The sequence below is a fragment of the Aegilops tauschii genome, chromosome 4 (assembly GCF_002575655.3).
Source record: "Aegilops tauschii subsp. strangulata cultivar AL8/78 chromosome 4, Aet v6.0, whole genome shotgun sequence".
In the NCBI taxonomy this organism is placed as follows: Eukaryota; Viridiplantae; Streptophyta; class Magnoliopsida; order Poales; family Poaceae; genus Aegilops; species Aegilops tauschii.
The window spans coordinates 28,342,019-28,359,050 of NC_053038.3; positions in this window are offsets into that span (position 1 = coordinate 28,342,019).

Sequence of the window (17,032 nt, forward strand, 5' to 3'; positions counted from 1 at the left end):
CGTTTTGGCGGGCCTTGTCCAGTTCGGACTCTTGATCCGCAAGTTTTTGCTCCAAGGACTCGCATTTCTTCACGGTGTCCTGGAGCCCCTGCTGGACCTCACTGACCCTGGCCTCGTGCTTTTCATGGGCGGCCTTTTCCTTGGCCGCTTTCTCCTCGGCCTCGGCCAACACCTTCTTGAGGGTCTCCACCTCGGTCGCCGCTCCTAACAAATAAAATGGCACTTTAGTAAGCACAAATCATTCATCCTTCCTGAATATATACGCTGTTATTGCATACCTTGACTGTCTTCCAGATGTTTCTTCACACGGCCGAGCTCCTCCTCGGTCCGCTCCCGACTCTGCTTCAGTCCAGAGACCTCAGCAGTGTGAGAGGTCACAGCCAGCAGTGACGCCTGCTTGTTCACATAGACATATCAGGTTAGTCTCCTACGAAAATTATTTGATCCTTTGTTCGGCTTTTCTGTCCGAACACCAAACAGAGTTTCAGGGGCTACTATCTATACTGTGATAATATTTTTGCATAGTTGCATTGCTTACCTCAATGCCTGTTAGAAGGCTTGTGCAGGCTTCGGTCAGTCTGCTCTTCGCGGACTGGATCGTATCAATAAGGGTACGGTGTTCTTCAACAAAGGAAGCGCCTTGCAGCGCCTCCAGCAAATTATCCGATGCCTCTGGATGGACAGAGGTCGCCGGTGGAATAGGCACACCTCCTTCTTTCGAAAGAGGCGGCTTGCCTGATTCCGGAGCCTTATGGGTCTCCGGAATTGTATTCGGATGGGGGCCGAATTGGATATGGCTCCCATCGTTAGTATCCATGGGGGTTTGCTCCCCCATTTGTCCGGCTGCCGAGGCTTCACCCTCCGGCGCTTCCCTGACGGACTCCTGCGTCTCTCCCTCGCCTAGGATCCTTTGAGACGATGCCTCGGCCCCATCCATGTCCTTGGGAGAGGAGGCCGCTGGAAGGGTCCCGCTGTCCATCGCCTCCGGGTCCAGCGAATCCTCCGAAGATAAGGACCGCTTGAGGTTGGACCGAGCCGGACTGCAAATACATGATTCAACACGTTAAAACAATGAAGTAGAGAAGCCGGATATATGAATTTGTCTGGATACTCACGATTTGGCCAGGGGCTTGTCCCTGGGCTGCCACTTCGAGCTGCTGTCGGTGGTCGCGGTGGAACTGTCCGGAAGGGAAGTTTTCCCCTTCTTGGACGCCTCGGCCTCCAGACGTGTGGAGGCCGACCTTTTCTTTCTCCCCCCCCCTCAGGGGGGAATGGCTTTCTTCTTCTTCCTCCTCTTCCTCGTCATCCTCGGCGCGACGGAGACCACCTCTGGTCCCCTTGGCCATTCTTGGCCTTCTTCTCTGGCGCTTGATAAGGTGCCGGAACTAGCATCTTCGTTAGAAGCGGGATTTCTGGGTCTTCGGGCAGCGGAGCCGGACAGGTAATCTGGTTTGCCTTCTTTGTCCAGCCCTAAGAGAATTTGTAGGGAGGCTTAGGCGTCTTCCTCAAGTATGCAAGTAAGGGATACACCTTGAAAACATGAAAGAACTTACCGGACTAGCGGGATGGGTCAAGTCGTGCCCACGGTCCTCGGTCGTGGCCGGCCGCGTCTCGCTGGACTTGACAAGCACCTTCCAGATGTCTTCGTGCGTAGTGTCAAAGAACTGCAGCAAGGTCTGGTGCTTGGTCGGATTGAACTCCCATAAATGGCAAGTCCGGCGTTGGCATGGTAGGATCCGGCGAATAAGTATCATCTGGATCACGTTGACAAGCTTGATGTTCTTGTTTATCATGTTCTGTATGCGTGTCTGAAGCGCTGTCAGCTCGTCCGCCGAAGACCAGTCTAGGCCCTTCTCTGGCTAGGAGGTGAGCCGCATCGGGGCTCCGGACCGGAATGTAGGAGCCGCAGCCCAGGTGGTGCCATGTAGGAGCCGCAGCCCAGGCTGTGACGTAGAACCACTTCGACTGCCACCCTTTGACAGTCTCCACGAAGGAGCCTTCGGGCCATGTGACATTGGGCATCTTGCTCACCATGGCGCCTCCGCACTCCGCGTGTTGACCACTCACCACCTTCGGCTTCACATTGAAGATCTTTAGCCATAATCCGAAGTGGGGAGGGATGCGGAGGAAGGCCTCGCATACGACAATAAATGCCGAGATGTTGAGGATGGAGTTGGGGCCAGATCGTGGAAATCCAGCCCGTAGTAGAACATGAGTCCGCGGACGAACGGGTGGAGAGGGAATCCCAGCCCGCGGACGAAGTGGGAGATGAACACCACGCTCTCATGGGGCTCCAGCGTGGGGATGATCTGTCCCTTGGCCGGAAGCCGGTGGGTGATTTCCTTGGCCAAGTACCCAGCCTCCCGAGGCTTTGTAATGTCCTTCTCCTTGACGGAGGAGGCCATCCACTTGCCTTGTGCTCTGGATCCGGACATGGTTGGAGTGCTTTTTAGGGGCGGAAAGGATGAGAACTTGGGTGCTGGAGCTCAAGAATGGGGGAGGCAGAGAGAGAGAAGGCGTGGGTGAAAAGGGGTGAATCCTTATCTCTTTATAAAGGCAGTGAATATCAAGCGCCTCCCCACTCGCCTTAAAACTCGCCTATTCCCCAAGGGCCGTGCAGATGACACGATTGGGTTACCCATGCCCGTATTGATGAGAACCCCGCAATAAGGGGACACGATCTCTGCTTTGACAAGACGTGCCAATAAAACCGCATCTCGAAATATGGAGCGGCAGGATAAAAAAGGTTCAAATAATGACCGGGCGGTGACATGATGTCACGCTACAAAAAGTTGTCAGCGGATTGGACTCGTGAAATATTATACTCTCTACGGTTGTGCGTGGGATTTGTTTTGCAGAGCCGGACACGTTTTCTCTGTTCGAAGACTATTTCGGAGTATTCGGAGAAGGAACCCGCCTTGCAATGTCGAAGACAATCTGCGCACCGGACACCTCGTCATTGAAGCCTAGTTCAGGGGCTACTGAGGGATTCCTGGACTAAGGGGTCCTTGGACGACCGGACTATTAACATGGGCCGGACTGTTGGGCTATGAAGATACAAGATAGAAGACTTCCTCCTGTGTCCGGATGGGACTCTCCTTGGCGTGGAAAGCAAGCTTGGCGATTCAGGTATGTAGATTCCTTTCTCTATAACCGACTTTGTACAACCCTAGTCCCCTCTGGTGTCTATATAAACCGGAGGGCTTAGTCCGTAGGTGCAATCATAATCATATAGGATAGACTTCTAGGGTTTTAGTCATTATGATCTCGAGGTAGATCAACTCTTGTAATACTCATATTCATCAAGATCAATCAAGCAGGAAGTAGGGTATTACCTCCATAGAGACGGTCCGAACCTGGGTAAACATCGTGTCCCCCGCCTCCTGTTACCATCCGACCTCAGAAGCACAGTTCGGGACCCCCTACCCGAGATCCGCTGGTTTTGACAGCGACAGTAGGCCTGACCCACCGTGCGCTGGTAATGATGCCCAGGCTTTGGTAGACCAGGGCAGATCGCGGCGTGGGGCGGAGCTGGCGGCTCAGTTGGCGGCTCAACAGCAATCTCCGGTTTATCCTTCAGCGTCCGTGGAGGCTGGAGTGACCTCTAGAACCTTGGGTGTGCCATGTTTAGTGCCGGCTCTATGCAATGAGCGCTTGCCTAAGGATTTCAAGGGCCCCCGTAAGGTGCCTAATTACACGGCAGATCAGCCCCCAGAGGCTTGGATTGAGAGTTATGAGATGACTATGGAGATGCTGGATGTCGGTGATGCTGCATGTGCTAAATATTTCACCATGATGTTGGATGGGCCGGCTCATACTTGGTTGAAAAGCTTGCCCGCTAACTCTATTGGATCATGGGCAGAGTTGAAGAGGCATTTTATTCAAAAATTTAAAGACACATGCAAGCTGCCTACGTCGATTCTGGATTTGGATTCTTGCGTTCAAGGTGAAGGCGAATCAACAACTCATTGGATGCGCCGGATCTCATCTATCATACACTCGTGGGATAGCATCAATGCTGGTTCAACAGTCCTGATGTTGGAGAAAAATTGTCGTTTCATCCCCCTTAAACAGAAGCTGGGGCGGCTTAAACGCCACTACAACGACATGGGGGAGCTAATGGCGGCTCTCGTCAAATATGCCGACTCTGATAGTACCAAGGACCCCGAGTCTGATGATGAGAAGCCGGGTAAGGGAAAGAAGGTCGGCAATATGAAAGGGCAGCAGCATAACCCGATAGGTCAAGGCGGCAATGGTAAGCGCAAGGCTGATGGCAATTTAGACTTTTTGGCTAACACCAATACGCAGAATAATAATCAGCGTCACAAGGGAAAACCGGCCCGGTTTGGAGGACCAAGATTTAACCTTGAGGCGATGATGAATCAGCCTTGCCCAAAGCATGGTACGCGCGAGAAGCCATCTACTCATTTGTGGAAGGATTGCTTCATCATGAAGGAGTATAAGAATTCCAATTTTTCCAATCATGGCCCGAATGGCGGTTCTGGATCCGGCTCTCACGGACCTGGCTTTCGTGGTGGCGGTTCAAACTCTGGCTTCCAGGGCCAAGGCAATCAAGGTGGTTTTAATCAACAGTCTGGTCAAGGGAATCAGCAGCAGCAGTATGGTTATCAAAGTAATCCAAAGCAGCTGAATGGTGGTCAGTATCATGTGTTCACCACAAGTGTGTGCAAGCGGGATCAGAAAATCCATAAGCGGGCGGTGAACTCTGTTGAGCCAACGGTACCTCATTACTTAAGGTGGTCTGAGCAGCCTATTGTATGGAGCCGAGAGGATCACCCGCCCCGGGTTGACAATCCAGGTCAGTTGGCATTGGCGGTTGCTCCACAGGTAGGAGGATATAAGCTCACGAAGGTGCTCATGGATGGAGGCAGCAGTATCAATATCCTTTACTATGAGACCTTTTATCGTATGAATTTGACTTACAAGGATCTTAGGTCGTCTTCTACTGTCTTTCATGGGGTGGTGCCTGGTAAGTCGGCATATCCGGTGGGAAGGATAACACTGGAGGTGGCTTTTGGAGATGACAATGACTCCAGAGCTGAGAAGTTAACCTTTGAGGTGGTGAAAATCAAGAGCCTGTACCATGCTTTGTTTGGACGGACGGCTTATGCCAAGTTTATGGCACGACCATCTTATGTTTATTTGCAGCTTAAGATGCCAGGTCATAATGGCACCATCACGGTGCATGGCAATAGAAGAATCGCTCTGGATTGTGAAGAGGGTGATGCTGCTTATGCTGAGTCGGCTTGTGCCACTGAGGAACTGAAGTTTTATAAAGACAATGTTGACCCAGCGGATATGACGCCTTTGAAGAAGCCAACCACAGAGAACGAGCCCTTAATGAAGTTTAAGTCGGCAGATGATACTAAGATGGTTGATTTTTTTCCTCGTGATTCATCAAAGTAGTTCAGCATCAGTGCTAATATGGATCTAAAATAGGAAAGCGTGATCATCGAGTTCATCCGTGAGAACCGGGACATCTTTGCATGGAAACCTTCTGACATGCCAGGTGTACCGAGGGAACTTGCTGAGCACACTCTTAATGTGGATCCCAAGTTTAAGCCGGTCAAGCAGTTTCTTCATCGGTTTAATGAGGAGAGGTGCAAGGCAATCAGTGAAGAGGTGGCCCGGCTCTTGGCGGCAAGGTTCATCATTGAAGTTTTTCATCCTGAATGGTTGTCTAACCCGGTGCTAGTACTTAAGAAAAATGGCACTTGGCATATGTGTGTGGATTATACAGAACTTAACAAGGCATGTCCAGCTGATCCTTTTGCTCTCCCGCGTATTGATCAGATTATTGATGCTACGGCGGGTTGTGAGCATTTGAGTTTTTTGGATGCTTAGTCTGGTTATCATCATGTCAAAATGGCGGTTAAGGACCAGGAGAAGAAAGCTTTCATCACTCCCTTTGGAGCCTTCTACTATGTGTCTATGCCTTTTGGGCTCAAGAGTGCCAAGACGACTTACCAACGGTGTGAACAGAATTGCCTCCATGGCCAGATTGGGCGCAATGTTCATGCTTATGTGGATGATATTGTTGTGAAATCCAGGAAGAAGGAGACATTGATTGAGGATATGAAAGAGACCTTTGATAATCTCCGGGTCTACAAGGTGATGCTTAACCCGGCCAAGTGTGTTTTTGCCGTGCCAGCAGGCTAGTTATTGGGTTTCTTGGTGTCTGAGAGAGGCATTGAAGCTAACCCGGAGAAGATCAAGGCTATCACCTCTTTGGCTAAGCCGGCGTGTATCAATGACGTCCAACATCTGGCAGGTCGTATCGCGGCTCTGAGATGGTTTATAAGTCGCCCGGGAGAGAAGCCTATCCCCTTGTATCAGATGATGAAAAATACAGATGACTTTGTCTGGAGCAATGCTGCTAATGAGGCGTTTGAGGCACTTAAGAAGCAATTGGCTGAGCCGCCGGTTCTTGCAGCTCCCATTGAGAAGGAGCCCTTGCTGTTATATGTGGCTGAAAACAACAGAGATGTCAGTGTGGCAGTTGTGGTTGAAAGGAAGGAGTCAGGCAAGGAGTATACGGTTCAAAGGCCGGTTTATTATGTGAGTGAGGTGCTCATTGAGTCTAAGTAGAGATACCCGCATTGGCAGAAGCTGGTTTATGGCGTGTTCATGGCTAGTCGCTAGTTGAAACAATACTTCCTTGGTCATCCCATCACTGTGGTTAGCTCTGCTCCTTTGGGGGATATTATTCAAAACAGAGAAGCCACAGGTCGGGTAGCTAAGTGGGCCATTGAGCTTGGACCCCATGGTTTAAAGTATGTGCCTCGGACGGCTATAAAATCTCAATCACTTGTGGACTGCATCAATGATTGGACAGGGTTGCAGATGCCTGAGGATAAGTCGTATAATACATATTGGACTATTCACTTTGATGGATCCAGGCAGTTGGAAGGCTCGGGGGCTGGAGTTATATTGACTTCTCCACGAGGTGATAAATTTTGTTATGTTTTAAGGTTGATGTTCCCTTGTACTAACAATGCAGCTAAGTATGAAGCCTTACTCCATGGTCTTAGGATGGCTAAAGAGATGAATCTAAGCTGGGTAAGATGTTTTGGCGACTTAGATTTGGTGGCTCAGCAAGTGCCAGGGGCTTGGGATTCAAAGGATCCACTCATGGCGGCTTATCGTCGAGAGGTTGATACTATTGCTGGTCACTTCAAGGGTTATCAAGTGGAGCATGTTGATCGCAGGGAAAATGAAGCTGCTGATGCGTTAAGCTGGCTGTGGTCTCAGCGTAAGCCAGTTCCCCCTAATTTTTTTCCTTGATATTTTTCATAACCCATCAGTAAAGTTGCCTATGGAGGAGGACTTGGCAGTTCCTGACCCGGAGGCACAACTGGTGGCGGCTCTCCATGTTATCCCTGATTGAACTTTTCCATATTTGGCTTATATGATCCGGGGCGAGTTGCCTGAGGATGAAACTTTGGCCAGGTAGATAACCCGGAGGTCTAAGTCAATGACTATTGTCAATGGTGAGCTTCATAGGTGCAGTGTTACAGGGGTGTTTCAATGATGCGTTTCTCCCGAGGAGGGTCGTGAAATTTTAAGAGAGATTCATGAAGGAGATTGCGGTCATCATGCCGGTTCTAAGTCTCTCGTTGCTAAGGCCTTTCGTCATGGGTTTTATTGGCTGACGGCTCATGCTGATGCAGAGGATCTGGTCAGCAAGTGTGATGGTTGTCAGAAATTTTCAAGACGAGCTCATGTGCCGGCTCAAGAGTTGAGGATTATTCCAGTTACTTGGTTGTTTGCAGTCTGGGGGCTGGATATGGTTGGGCCTTTCAAAAGGTGCAAGGATAAAAAGACACACCTCTTGGTGGCGTTGACAAGTTTACAAAGTGGGTTGAGGCTGAGCCGGTCAGCAAATGTGATGCAGCCACGGCGGTTCAATTCATCAAACAGGTGATCTTTCGTTTTGGATATCCTCATAGTATCATCACTGATAATGGTACTAATCTGTCTAAGGGAGCAATGAAAGAATTCTGTCAACAAGAGCATATCCGACTTGATGTGTCATCAGTGGCTCACCCCCAGTCTAATGGCCAAGCTGAACGAGCTAATCAAGAAATCTTGAGAGGTATCAAGCCCCGACTTATGGTTCCTTTGCAGAGGACACCGGGTTGTTGCATTAAGGAGTTGCCCTCAGTGCTTTGGAGTATCAATACCCTTCCCAACAGTTCTATGGGTTACACGCCTTTTTTCATGGTTTACGGAGCTGAGGCGGTTCTTCCTAGTGACATACGTCACGATTCGCCTCGTGTGTCGGCTTATGTTGAAGCTGATAATGGGAAAGCACGTCAAGATGCTATTGACCTGTTAGATGAGGAGTGTGACCTTGCGGCGGCTCATTCGGCGATTTACCAGCAAGATCTGCATCGTTATCACAACCACCGGGTTAAAACCAGGACCTTTCAGGAAGGCGATTTGGTGCTCCGGCTCATCCAGGATCAAACAGACATGCACAAGTTATCCCCACCTTGGGAAGGACCCTTTGTGGTCAGCAAATATCTCAACAACGAGTCATACTACCTTATCAATGTTCGAGACCACAAGGACTCACGCACGTTGGAGGAGGAGACCCGCCAGCCGTGGAATATTGCTCATCTTCGGCCTTATTACACCTGACACTACTGGAATCTGGCATTTTGTCGTTTGCCTCCTCTTTGCCGTCCGCCAGCTGACGGCAAAGAGACTCTTTGCCGTCCTCTTCCACAAAGCGGACGGCAAAGAACCGGCTGATGGCAAAAAGGATATTTGCCGTCAGCTGCTTCTTTGCCGTCAGCTAGCTGACGGCAAAGAGCTAGAAGGCAGACGACAAAGAGCCAGGTGGGCCCCATAGGGCATGGCGTGGCTAGGTCAGCCTATTTGCCGTCTGCGTGCCGAACCATTGCCGTCCGCTGGCGGACGGCAAAGAATGGGCCCAGCTAACGGCCATCTCCCCCTTCTGCTATGCGCGCCCTTTGCCATCTGCTAGCGGACGGCAAAGAACATGCCCCTACTAATTAGTAATGGCCGCCCCACCCCACTGCTCTCTCCCCTCTCTCTCACCCCTCTCCACCCCGCGCCCCCACTCACCCGCGCACGCACCGCCGCTACCCAGACGCTGCCGCCGCCCCACCCCGCCGCAGTACCACCCCGCCGCCCCGGAGCCCTGCGGCCCCGTCGCCACCACCGCCCGCCGCCCCCTCCGGCCGGCCATCGCCGCCCCGCCGCCGCCCCACCCCGCCGCAGCACCACCCCACCGCCCCGGAGTCCTGCGGCCCCGTCGCCACCACCGCCCGGCGCCCCCTCCGCCGGCCAGCGCCACCCCGCCACCCCGGAGCTGCGGCCCCGTTGCCACCACCGCCCGGCAAGTGCCCCTCCGTCAGCGAGCAACCCCACGGCCCGGCGCCCCTGGGCCCTGCCGGCCTGCCGCAGGCCTCCCAACCCTGCCGTAGGTGAGCCCCGGTCGCACCCCTCTTCTCCTCTTTTTATATTTAGTTTAGTTTACATTACTTTTAGTTTGGTTTTATATTGAGTTTAGTTTAGATTACTTTTAGTTTAGTCTTAGGTTTAGTTTAGCTTTAGGTTTATGTTTAGTCATGAAAAAAACTAAGAATAATTAGAAAAAGAGGAGGAGAAGAAGAATAGCTAGGTTTTGGTGTAGTTTTTTCCTGTTTTTTTAGGTTAATTAGTGCTAGGTTTAAGAAGAGGAAAAAGGAGAAGAAGAAGAAGAAGACGAGGAGGAGGAGGAGGAGGAGGAGGAGGAGGAGGAGGAGAAGAAAGAAGAAGAAGAAGAAGAAGAAGAAGAAGAAGAAGAAAGAGGAGAGGAGGAGGAGGAGGAGAAGAAAGCTAGAGGAGAGGAGGAGAAGAAGAAGACCCCGACACCCCGACCCCGACCACCGACAACCCAACACCTGACACCCCGACCCCGACCACCGACACCCCGGCACGACACCCCGACCCCAACACCCTGACACCCTGACACCACACCCCGACCGACACCCTGACACCCCGACCCCGACACGACACCCCGGCACGACACCCCGACCCCGACCCCGACCACCGACACCCCGACACTTGACACCCCGACCACCGAGACCCTGACACCACACCCACCCTTACCCCGACCCCCGATACCCTGACACCAAACCCGACCCACACCCTGACCCCGACCCCGACACCCTAACACCCCGACCCCGACACCCGGACACCACACCCTGACCCCGACCCCGACCATCGACACCCCGACACCTGACAACCCAACCACCGACGCCCCGACCCCGACCACCGACACCCGGACCCCGACTCCGACACCCCGACACCCTGAGACCCCGACAATCGACACCCCGACTCCCCCACCCGACCCCGACCCCCGACACCCTGACACCACACCCCGACACCCTGACGGCACACCCCGACACCCTGACACCCCGATCGACCCCGGACATGATGATGATACAAAAACATCATATATATTTGTGTTGATCGGGTGTATTTTTACTATGTTCATGATGATGATACACTTAAATTATATACATATTATTATGTTCATGTCAGGTATCCAATTGTTTTATGTTGTACTAATTTCGTTTACTTTTTGTCATTGCAGGTATTGACAGGATGGTGGGCAAGGGTCCAGAGCGCCCCGAACCTACTACGAACGCTACTGGTGGGAGGGGTGGTTCCATTATTCCACCCCAGCCCATCCGGAGAGCGCTGCTAGATAGTATGCAGACAACTGCGGCGGGCGCTTCGACTTCGACTGGGAGAGGTAGAGGGAGGACGAAGTAGGCTGGTAGAGGTGGACGTGGCACCGGGAGAGGTAGGAAGGCTACTACGCCTTCCTCGCCGCCACCCTCAGCTGATTCAGCCGACCACAGGATTGCTCCATCTGACGTGGACCCGTCTCGGACTCCGGTCCATGAGCCTTCACCCCACCAGACTCGGGTCGCCGATCCTTCGGCCCACGTGAGTCCGGTCCTAGAGTCTTCGTCCCAGAAGACTCCGGTCACGGGGTCTTCGTCCCAGAAGACTTCGGTCACAGGGTCTTCGTCCCAGAAGTCTCCGGTCCCACCATCTTCTTCCCACGAGACTCCGGTCCCACCGTCTTCTTCCCACGAGACTCCGGTCCTGCCGTCTTCTTCCCACGAGACTCCGGAGGCTATTGGCCTGGATGATGGTAGCGACGACACCTTTTTAGATGATAGCCCAATCATGCACGTAATGTTCGCATTACTAACTAATATGACTGACTCGTGAGAACCAAATGTGCAGACCATGTTCGAGAAAAAGGTCAGGCCCCTCCGCCGATGCCCCAGATTGCTCCGGCGGGCACGGTGAGTTTGATTTGAATGGTCCTTAGTTACTACTATTCACATTTCAGTTTGCATCATGCTAACGAGACATTATTGGAAATGATCTTTGGTTCAGCATGGCTCCCGACAAGCATCGACCAATCCTTCCGCGTCTGCCAATGCCAGAACCCCGACCGGTCTTTCACCTCCGTCTGCCAAAGGTGCAACTCCGACCATTCCTACACCTCCGTGATAACGGTATTTTTCTTCTTATTTAGCCTGTTTAGTCCATTTATGACATAATTTAGCCTATTTAGTCCACAAATGACATAATAAGATGAAGAAAATCAAGGAAGAGGAAGGAAAGAAGGAATAGGAAGAAAACAAGAAGAAGTTCTTCTTCTTCCTCTTTTCTTCTTCTTCTTCTTCTTTTGCTCCTCTTACTTGTTTTTATTCGTAAATGGCATCATAACCTTGCTAACCTCATAAATGTCATATACTTAGCTTGTTGTCCTCTAAAATTACACAATTAGCTTAGTTAGGTCAAAAATGGCATAATTTGCTACGTTAGCTCAAAAATGGCACTCTCTTCTTATTTAGCCTATTTAGTCCATTTATGACATAATTTAGCCTATTTAGTCCACAAATGACATAATAAGATGAAGAAAATCAAGGAAGAGGAAGAAAAGAAGGAATAGCAAGAAAAGAAGAAGAAGAAGAAGTTCTACTTCTTCTTCTTCTAGTCTTCTTCTCCTTCTTCTAGTCTTCTTCTCCTTCTTCTCCTTCTTCTTCTACTTCTTCTTCTTCTTCTTCTAGTTTTTTTCCTCTTCTTCTTCTAACTTTCTTGTTTCCCATTTTGCAGATTTAATTCACTATATGGAAGCTTGCATGGATGGAGTGCTTGTTTCTCTATTCTTCTTGTTGTTTTTATCGAAGAATAATGTGGAACTTGTTATATCGATGCATGGAACAATGTGTTGGATGAATATTGTGATAGTAGTGTAAGATGTATGGATGATACTATGTTTCTTATGTATGTATATATGTTGTCATGGATGGAGCTATATATGTGTTGCATAGATCATATGTCTACTGTGCCTGTGAAAAAAAATATGTATATCTGTGTGTGCATTCCAGTGAAATTAAATGGATATAAATGCAAACAGGGGATATATAGCCTCTTTGCCGACTGCTAGCGGATGGCAAAGAGCTTTGTCGTCCGCTAGCAGAGAGCAAAGAGTACATGTGGCAGCTTCCTGTAGACACTGGGAACACTGGCTGCCTATTTGGTCAACTATGTCGTCTGCTGGCGGATGGCAAAGACCTTTGAATCTTTGTCGTCCGCTGGCGGACGGCATAGCTGGCCACGTGGCAGATTCCCAGTGCTGGCCTAACTGAGCTCTTTGCCGTCAGCTGGCGGACGACAAAGACATTTGAATCGTTGTCGTCTGCTGGCGGATGGCAAAGAGCGCCGTTAACGCCCTAACGGCTCTGACGCCACCCCATTGCCATCCGTAGTCTTTGCTGTCTGCTGGCCTCAGACGGCGGACGGCATAATCCTTTGCCGTCAGTTTCTCAAAAGCGGACAGCAAAGAAGGCCTTTGCTGGCACCTGTTCAGACGAACAGTTTGCCGTGTGCTGGCGGACAACAAATATGTTTGCCGTCCGGGATCTATGCGTTTGCCATCTACCATGGCGGACGGCAAAGAAGCTGTTTCCAGTAGTGTGAGCCACCGGCTCTTGTGATGTACATATTTTGTCAATGTATATATTATAATGAATATAATAAAGTTGTTATCCCTGATAATTCTAGGCTTCTGTCGTTTTATTTCTGAGAATATGAGTCTTTATTGTCACTTCATACGATCACTTGGGGGCTTCCTGCTCATTGAGCATAGCTATGACTACCCTCTTGATCCGGCTTGTACGCCATGATTAAAACATACTTGGGGGCTTCCTGCTCATTGAGCATAGCTATGAATACCCTACTGATCCGGCTTATATGCCTGGAATGAAATATTACTTGGGGGCTTTTTGTTCATGAACAGAGCTTTGATGACCCTTGTAATAGGCTTGGACGTCGGTTGTATTTAGCAAAAAATCTAGATTATCCTACCTTTGTAAGTCTGCCATTCCGCCCAGGTAATCTTGGAATGACTCGCCGTACTCTTGACAGTCAATCTTATAAAGACCCTGAACTTGTCAAAGTTAAAACGGCGATTGGTCATGTGAGGCCCGGCTTACAGGTTTGAATGAAGGTTTAACTCAGCGGCTGTGCGGCCCTTGACAACACTTGACTTTGAGGCTTGGCGGCCTATGAAAGCCTTGTTTTCTCATTTATATTTTGATTTGAACATTTTTTGAGGTTCGTCTCTTATGACATGTCAATACATGGTTGAAAAACCAATGAGGGCCATGTTGCCTTATGGTTCATGTATGACCTTATCCGGAGTGTTATTAACCCGGCCGGGTTGTGGACTTTAAGTCGCCAGGGTATCATGATTATATGCTTAGAGCACTGTGCTCAAAATTTTGGGATGTTACCCCTTGCTGCATGCGGCGTTGTAAGCCGGCGGTATGAATACGTTGAACAGGGCGTTGTGCTTCTGTCTTTGGCCTGTTACCCTTACTACACGACGTATGATGAGTCGGCAGTATGAACAAATATCACAAGTATGATATTTATTTTGTTTTGACAAACCGGCCCTGATTGTGGACTATTTAGTCATCAGTGGTTTTTTGGGTACTGTGGCCCGCCCTGGGGTAAACCACCAGGGCACTTGTTGTCTGTTTGTGTGCAGGGAAATGACAAATCTGACTTGTATAATTGATAATACTATAAAGCATAAGTGGTGGATCTTCCAATGGCGGATCACCAGTGTTATGCAAACAAAACATGTACGATGGCACGGCATATCAGTATTTAACTAGCCTATAACATGGCTCCATGAGCCCCAATGGATAAGTGTTTTTCAAGCAGTTCCTGATGGTGCAAGTAAAGAACCGTCCGGCGGATCAGTTCTATTGGTCTTGGCGGCTTGAAGCCTCTGGGTCATCCCGCACCGGTTCTTCTTCTGCCTCCACCGTCTGTAAGTCAGGCGATGATCAATTTATACCAGTCAAGGCTTGAAATTCAGCGTCTTCATCAATAAGCTGAAACAGCTAGATTTCCGAGGCAAGAGTGTGCTTACGAATTGGAGGGATAAGATCTGCAATCTTGTAAGCCGACATGTGCATTTTCTGATTCTCTGCGGTGTAAGCCGCCTGATACTTGGATAGATCTATTTCTTCAACAAGCAGGCTCACTAAAGGACGCACCTCCTTCACACAGGCAGCAAAATCTTTCTTGTCAAAAGGAGACCCGTACTCTTTTAAACTGGGGCAGCCAGTGGCTAGCGCGACCGGGTCTAATTCTGACTGCCATGCCTTCGCCCGGCTTAAAGCCGTAAGGGCACCGGCTCTAGCAACCGACCGCTTGTTTTCTTCAATTCTGGCTGGCAAGACAGAAAGTTGGCTTAACACATTGCTGAGAAGAGATGGTGTTTGTTTGCATGGGGAGATGGCGGCTATTCTGCGTTGAGCTCCGGTATATAGTTGTTCTACTAATGTATAAACCGCCTTGATTTTTGTCAACATTTCCTTCCCAAGATTGATGCTTCTGGGACCTGCATGGCATATTGCGATTAAGTCACTTGGCGGTATATAACATGAAGAGTGGATAGTTGTTATGATATAAAAAGATCTTACAAAAAATAGCAAAGGTCATCTGATTGATATGATGCTTCAAGCCAGCAAGTTCGGTGGTGACCTCCTCCAATGACGCCTCAGCTTTTTCAGCCCTTTGGGTCAGGGCAGTCTTCTCTTCAGCCCGGGCGGCTTTCTTAGTATTAAACTCAGTTTTGAGTTTTTCATTTTCATCCAAGCTAAACTTGAATTTGGAGTCAGCCTTCTAGGTTTCAGCTTCTTGTGTTTTGAGCCGGGTTTTCAAGTCAGTCAGCTGAGATTGAAATTGACTGGATGCTTCCTGAAAGGAAAGGTCAAAACAAATATGGACAGTTATGAAACGATATATATTGGTAAGTCCCAAGCCCTTTGCAAGCAATATCACTTGGCACTTGGGGGCTAATGGGTGCAGAAAGTTTCTTCATGGAGTAGTATATATTCATAAGTCCCAAGCCCTTTGCAAGCAACGACACTTGGCACTTGGGGGCTAATGGATGCAAAGCTTATTTTATGGTGTAATGGCAGATGACCCTGGTTCATCATTTATCAATGTTTACCCAGTTTGCAAGGGTGACTAGATGAGATTTTTTATCAAGTGATAAGTGTCGGTTTATTCTGATAGATTCAACCGGCCCGTGGGGACTACAGCTGCAAGGTTGATGACTATTAACTGAAGACCCGGCTCAACTTAATATTTTAAGCCGGCCCTTGGGGGCTACAGGTTTTGACTCAGATGCATAACTAAAAGGCTATCTAACAAGTCTACATTATATTTTATTCTATCATATTCAGTAGACTTGGGGGCTAAAGGAATATATCTCATATGAGAGCAAGAATTAATACCTCATGTTTCTGAAGCATGTGCTTGACCATGTCAATCTCCAGATCACGGCGGCTGCTATGTACTTGATTAAGATAGCCGGAGAGGATTTCACTAATGCTTAGATGAGAATAATTGGCCATGTCAAATTTGACCTTGCGCCTTTCGATCATTTCTTCCTTGGCAGAATGTTTTGATAGAGCAATAGGATTCCCCGGTTCTTGAAAACCAATGCCAGCGATCAAAACTTCCTCATTGTTGGGTTTTGAAGGCTTAGTAGGGCTTGGTGGTTCAGCACCCAAGGGATCACCAACTATATGATCAGTAGAGGTACCATGATTTTTTGGTGGCGGGTCATCAGCAGGATCTTCCGGTTGTTGCACGGAGGCCTCAGATATTGGTGCTTGCTTTTTTTGGACTGTACACAGTAGGGCAAAACCCCACTGCAATTTTTATATTATTAAATTAAACAAAGAGTACAACCATACAAGGCTTGAGATAAGCCCTAAAAACAAAAATACTACTCCTACTAGAATAAACAGAAAAAAAACATTAAGTTACAGGACAAGACTGTCCAACCAAGAACTGAAAGAAGAAGCAAACTTGTCCTTAATTCTGAATTTGAGCAGTTTGATCTCTGAGAGGAAGATGAATTTCCATCTATCAATGCTGGTGGGGATGTTGCTGAATACCTTATCATCCCTGCTGATCCAAATTGCCCATGATGCAATGATAATGATCTCCATAGAGAAAGGCTGATGTAGATTACCTGTTAGGTCTGGAATAGCTTCCATGATGGTGAGATTTCTTTGTCTGTTGGGGCATAGGGTATCCCAACAAGCAGAAGCAAAAGGGCAAGTCCAAAACAGGTGTTGCAGAGTTTCTTCTTGCTGACAGCTTAGAGTAGCACAATTGTAGTTGTCTAGGTGAAAAGTTTTCCTCCTAAGCAGGTTCCTTGTGTTTAGCCTATCATGCAGAAGTCTCCAAAAGAATACCTTGTGCTTTGGTTGGCAAGAACTCTTCCAAATCCAACTGAACTGTGTAGGAACAATTTTGACTCCTATCAAAATTTTGTAAGCCTTGGCCACAGAAAAAGTATTATTTCCCCACATATAACTCCATGAGTCCAAGTGCTCTCTAAAATCAGATCCTCTTAAAGTATCACAAATCTCCT